This window comes from Sinocyclocheilus grahami, unplaced genomic scaffold (assembly GCF_001515645.1).
Source record: "Sinocyclocheilus grahami isolate Dianchi unplaced genomic scaffold, SAMN03320097.WGS_v1.1 scaffold563.1, whole genome shotgun sequence".
Taxonomy (NCBI): domain Eukaryota; kingdom Metazoa; phylum Chordata; class Actinopteri; order Cypriniformes; family Cyprinidae; genus Sinocyclocheilus; species Sinocyclocheilus grahami.
In genome coordinates this window covers 1,280,303-1,287,264 of record NW_015505742.1, presented here as the reverse complement: position 1 = coordinate 1,287,264, position 6,962 = coordinate 1,280,303, and positions in this window count along the sequence as shown.

The following is a 6,962-nucleotide window of genomic DNA, read 5'->3' as shown; positions in this document are numbered from 1 at the left end:
GATGTACTCAATGAAGGGAGGATATCTTCTAACACTGCAAGGAACACGTCAACAACTTGAGTCAACAACTTGGTCGCGTAACCTTATGGTCCTCGCCTTACGATGAACTAAACAATCTGTGAAGTGTTGCAAAGCAGCACTGAATAAAACATTTAGTATTAAAAAGGAGTCTTGAATCTCAATCTGCACAAAGTGACCTGAAAACGTCTTCTGGTAATATGACAGTTTAAGATTGCAGGGAACGCACTTGGTACATCAGAGCGCAATAAGATGCACGGTTGTTTGCCAACAAAGTTAGCCAACAGGTTCACACAGTAACAGGAGAGCGGCGGTAATGCAAACCACGAGATCGAGGCACAAGGCTGTGCCTTCAGCTGCACCTGTTTGATGTGTCATTAGAAAGCAATCGTCCAAACAGATACGAGCGATTCACCAGAGTGAAATTAGTCCATTTCACATTTTGGGCAGTTTGTAGTAATCCTCATAGTAGTTGTCACAAAACCAAAACTTCTGCAGTCCACACCAATGCTAAAATGCTCAGGAATTTAATAAAAAATAACTACAGCAAAAATGCATGTGCTTATCTGCATGTGCTTTTATTTAAAAAGCATTAATATCAATATACCGAATTAGAATTTTAAAAGCAACTTTAAAAAAAAAAAAAAATAAATATCAATAAATGCCAGAAATATTCCTATAAAATTGAACCAGACAGCTCTGAATTCAAATTGTTTTAAAAAAATTAATTATGAAATTATCTCTGGGTAAGTAGTCTGGTTTACTACGCCACGCCTCCTGATAATATCTAAGGCCTCCCGACGGAGCCGAGAGTCACAGAAATCTTAGCACAGGTCAGGGGTAGGCAAGTTCGGTCCTAGAGAGCCACAGTCCTGCAAAGTTCAGCTCCAACCCTGAAAAAAAAAATTATAAATAAAACTCACCTGCCTATAGCCTTAGTAATCCTGAAGACATTGATTAGCTTATTCAGATGTGTCTGATTAGGGTTGGAGCTGAACTTTGCAGGACTGTGGCTCTCTAGGACCGAACTTGCCTACCCCTGGCATAGGTCAACGCTCTTAGGTTCAACTCTGCTATCCTCTATGAAAAGGCGAACAGAAACGGGATTAGATCCAGTGAGAGACAAAGTTCACATGAGAATGATTACACTGTAACATCAGGGCCACATCAAGGACAGCAAGAACGCCAATGGTGAATTGTGCTCTCACTTTGCACTGAGGACAACCACCAGACAACCTGCATTGGCATTACATAAACACAACAACTGCCCAGGGACAAAGCAAGCATCTCCAGTGGTTCGCAATGGACTGTTAGAAGCACTATCATACTTGAGATAAACTCTACATCTTATCTGTGTTATGACTAAAACTGCACAGAATCAGTTTGATAAAACTTTAAAAAGCCCTCACTTGACAATGTCATTTAAGCTCTTCTCAGCAGAAATATTTGGACCAATTATTAAAATGTCACTTTTGTTAACAAGTGATATACAAAAAAATAGAGAGATGCATTGGGATTTATTGGTACAATATCAATTTCGATATTTATATTAGAGGGTTTTTTTATTTATCGGTAGACATTGAATCTATATCGGCTGATACTTGATATTTAATTGTGCATTTCCCCAATTTTTACATTTTATTGTTTTGACCCAAATGCTGGGTTGAGCCTTTTGGGTAATTTTTTGGGGTTATTTTTTCAGTGTTTGGGTAGTTGTTGTGTTACCCAGCTCATGGGTCAAATGTAACAACCCAGTGTTTGGGTTGTTTTGCAGCTCCTGGTTCAGACATAACCCAATGTTTGGGTAGTTTTTGTGTTACTCAGATCCAGGTTCAGACGTAACCCAGCGCTTGACTTATTTATCGCGGGGATTTTGCATCTTCACTTCACGAGAGAGCAGTTCTAAGCACAATCGAATTGATGCATTCTTCGGTACAACACAGGTTTGTCTACATTTTATTTTATCTATAAAATCGTTACTGTGCTGTATAGCGTTCAATTTAATGTCGAGCAACATACAGGCGCGCGGTGTGAATCACTTTTAACGAGTATCACGGTCTTTTCACGTGATGCTTTGCATAAAAAACGATTTTATTCATGAAGATACAGAATATAATACTTTGTATGGATGTTAAAACATGTCCTCAGAGGTGGTCCGTTAGCAGTTCCCCGCCGAACACGACTCTAGCTCGGGTACGAGAACCAGCGCCGTTACGGTGGAAACACAATAACAGAGACTGGTCGGTTAAACGTGAATTACGTCTGTTGAATTTTTCTTCTAATGTTTGTTAAATGAGTTTAAATATAGACAATATGTATAGCCTATTAAAAATGATATAAACAATACTGTAAATGATAAATAAAGTAAAATAAAGGAAGTTATCATGAAAACCAGTGGTTGTGTGGAGTATTTTAGAAAAGTTCAGAGGATTTAAGTTAATCTGTAAACCTTATTTAATGTATGAAGTAAAAAATAAGCTAGTAATATAGTAAAAATGTATAAACACATTAGCTGGGTTAAATAAACAACCCAATTTGGGTTGTTTTTAACCCAGTGTTTTTTAGAGTGTATATTTGCCATCTAACACTCACTTAGTGTTACTAAATAACTAATGTAACATTTAACAGAAATGAATCTCAATCTGAATATTTTTAATACTGTACATTATAATGTTGTGATGCCAAAATTAATTTCAAATGATTTCAGTTTTAAAAAGTAATTAAAAAATGCATTTATTGAGACAAAATAGAACAGAATTTCAATCAGCCGTTTATCATTATGAGCCATAACATTAAAAATAATTATTGGTTTATCATATTTTAATGTTAGTGTATCCATAACAAATATTTACATTTCATACAGATATATTATATTACGGTTTATTATTTTATTTTAAAATAAAATGGTTTAACATGTTGGCCAGCATTTCGATATCACTGCACTCATTAATAAAAATAAATAAAAAAGAGGCAATGTGATTTTGTTTTCGATTTTAGGGAATGTCAGGAAAGTATTTCATGCTGAAAATGTGTTTGTTTCTTAAAATATTCATTTAATGAGGGACAATAAATACACATTAATAATACATAACATGTCAAATGTATCAGATTTAGCCAAATTGGGTCATTTTCATCCATAGTCCCTTGGTAGGTTGATGTTAAAGACAAATCACTGTCTACAAAGCTTAAAAGCTTCATAATTTCCAAACAAAGTCGTCACACCACATTGGTCTGACAGAGAAAAGACTTCAAAACTGGCTTCTCGCAGAACTGCTGAACAATAATGAAGTCCAGTTTAAAATTGCACAGTTGCATAAAATAGCAGTTCTGCAGTGTACGGACTAATGACGAGTTCAGAGCGACAAAGATAAGTGGGAGCCAGTGATATCATGGTACAAGTATAATTAAATGGATAAAGATGAAGGAGAGCTCGTGCAGTGAGAGCTGAGCTATGAAATAACGCAGGAAGAGACTTCTGAGAATGGTTCATGTGGTGAGACCACAGCCACCTAAATATCGATTTACCTTCAAATGGAAAAAGCAGCTATGCTTATTTGTTGTCGCATCTAAGAAGTGCTATTCTGCGGTGGTTACTACAGCAACATTCGAACATGCAGCGCGCTCAAAAAAGTTTGTGACTAAGTGAGCCGTTTTTTTTTTTCCCTCCTTCCTAGAAACGATGAAAAGGCTTCGAAAACACACGGAGGCCTGCTGGATGAATTACTCAATGCTCCAGGAACTTGCAATTGCTGTGCTCTTCTTTGAAAATGAAAATGTATATCAGAAAGTTCTCCTTGTTATTGACCAAGACCTCCGGAGCAGAAAATAACAGGGTTTTTGTATTATTACACAATAATATTAAGGCTATACAATATTCCCTGTTAGATAAACATTTACCAACAACCTCTGAAGCTCTAATCCAAAGTCTACAATCTGTGCTGTAGTGTGTGTAAATACTGTGGTATTTACATAGCACTACACTCCAAAAAGCATGTTATTGCCATGGTAATTCTTGGTAAGGGATATAATTTGTATTGTGTGTTTATAAAATATATTATATTCTGAGATGCTTCACATAACCATTCCCAGCGGAGCAGTGAGCCACCAGATTTCCATAATAAACAAAAGGCCCTTGATTCAGATCACTTACGGTCCAGTCCTGCTCTATTGTTGAGGGTGGAAAACTCACACTCACACACAAACCTGTGATTATACCACACTTGTGTTGTTTATGATACAGTAGAAGGTTGTAACTCCAAAACCTAACCAGGTGTCATCCAAGAGGACAGGACATTTGCAGCCAACGCGCACAGACCTGACCCCTCAAAATGCGTTTAAATATCCCAAAGACATCTATGATGCATCAAAATGCCTTTGAACACACCCAAATGTACCAATAACAACACCCAAACATGATTAAAATGCTTTCAAACTTTGTCGAGCATACCAAACTATGATGCCTTCAAAGATAATAAACATATCTCAAAATGTGTTTACATGATCTAATGGCTCAAAATACATTTAAATGCTTAAATGTTCCACATGGGCCTATGATGGCCCAAAATGCATTTATTTTTTTAGGATTACTGAAACTACTGTCATTTGATTAGTATTATTTGTAGTTATTTATTTTAATTTTAGTTACATTGTGTCTGAATTTATTATGTCTGTATAGGTATTTGATTAAGTTTTTAGTTTTATTTAATTGGAGTTATTTTAATACTTCAACAAACTAAAATGGAAATGAAATGATATATATATTGAATTTATAAATGTGTATGTACATATACAGTATATATATATGTATGGTTGTACATACAAATGTTTTTTTTTTGTGTGAGTGTGTTTGGCTTAGTGTTATGTTAGAATCATTATTATACTCTTATACCTTTTGTTCTTTAATATTTAATTGTTTTTAGCTTTATTTTTTTGTTTTTCATTTATATGTTAAGTTTTGAAATTGTGTTGTATGCATTTGTCATTTTTATTTAATCTCTTTATTTTTAAAATGTGTATAGGTAGTATTTATAAACTTTTAGCTTTTAGTTTTGGATCTGTTTTTAGTTGTTTTAATACTACAATTGATTGCTTCTGTTGTAAGTCGCTTTGGATAAAAGCGTCTAATAAATGACTAAAAAAAACATTTAAAAACAAGCCTAATGACTAAAAAGTGTCTGTGTCGCCTTTTAGCTGACAACTCAAATTGTGCTGGAACACCACTGATGCTTTAAAATGTGTTATAACGATTTAGTCAGCTATACCACAAAATAGTTTTGAGCGCCCCAAACATATCTATAACTGCTGAAAATGCACTTATGCCACTTTAAAAAGTTCCATGATTACCTGTGGCCACTCAAATTGCGTTGGAACACCCCAGTGGTGCCTCAAAATGGAATGCCAAAATGCATCCAACTTCCCATATATGTCCGTGACTATTCAAAATACATTTGTACTCCCCTGAAAGCGTAAAATGTTCTGAGTGTACAGTGCATCTCAATAAATTAGAATGTCATGGAAAAGTTCATTTATTTCAGTAATTCAACTCAAATTGTGAAATAATTCAATGCACACAGACTGAAGTAGTTTAAGTCTTTGGTTCTTTTAATTGCCGAGTTGAGGCAGTAATTAAAGCAAAAGGAGCCCCTACCAAGTATTGAGTACATGCCCAAAATCGTACAAGATTCTGTGTACCTGTGAAAACGCAAACTGCGTTGGATTATACCTCAAAACTGAACGTCATAAAGCGCCCAACGTTCCTTTCTGTGACGCGTCAAACTGTATTTGAACGCCCCAAAAGAGTGCACCGGACTGCGCTGAAACGCACTAGTGATGGCTGAACGTTAAAATGCGCCTAATGAACATTTAAACAAATCAACACCATCTGTAAAGCCTCAAATAGGCCTATGTATTTGTCGAACGCACCTGTAATTTGCCATAAAATGTTTTAGAATATTTTTATTGCGACAAAACATCTTAGTACAGTATGTTCTTAGAAAAACAACATTGTGTCCCTGTTGAAAAAACAAGCATATGCTGGTTAGGTATGTTTTGAAGCTGGGATGCTGGTCCTTTGCTGGTTTATGCTGGTCTACGCTGGTCCTTTGCTGGTTCATGCTGGTCCTTTGCTGGTTTATGCTAGTCTACGCTGGTCCTTTGCTGGTTCATGCTGGTCCTTTGCTGGTTTATGCTAGTCTACGCTGGTCCTTTGCTGGTTCATGCTGGTCCTTTGCTGGTTTATGCTAGTCTACGCTGGTCCTTTGCTGGTTCATGCTGGTCCTTTGCTGGTTTATGCTAGTCTACGCTGGTCCTTTGGTTCTGACTGAGCTGATAGTTCATGTCAAATCACGCATGCAAATGTGACATCAGGCGCTTAGGGAAACGAGGGGGAACCTGGAATTCACATGACTTTTTCAATGAAATTGTCTACAATGGACCCTGCCCCCAACCCTAATTCCAAAAAGAACACAGCGAGGGAAGAATAAATTCACACGACACAGTCCACCGCAGTCTCACAGTCAAGATTCTGCTAATAAAACTGAGCCTATATTTAAATTAATGTCTCCACTCTTCTCACAAAAAAACGTGTGTGTGTGTGTGTGTGTATGTGTGTGAGAGTGTGTGTGTGTGTGTGTGTGTGTTTTAACAAAAAAAAGGAAGAAAAGGAATGCTTTAAAGTGTATAAATCCCAGAGGGGCACAGATACTGGGGTAAAGGTGAAGACAAAAAGGACATAGACAATGATATTAAAATAAAGAAATAAAATAGTATATGAAATATATGCTATGTGCATATACATATATAGAATATGTGAAATAATCTATACCACATTAACCAAATAAAAATAAAGAGTACCCTGAAAGTGATTCTAAAATAGAATATATATATATATATATATATATATATATATATATATATATATATATATATATATATATATATTGTTT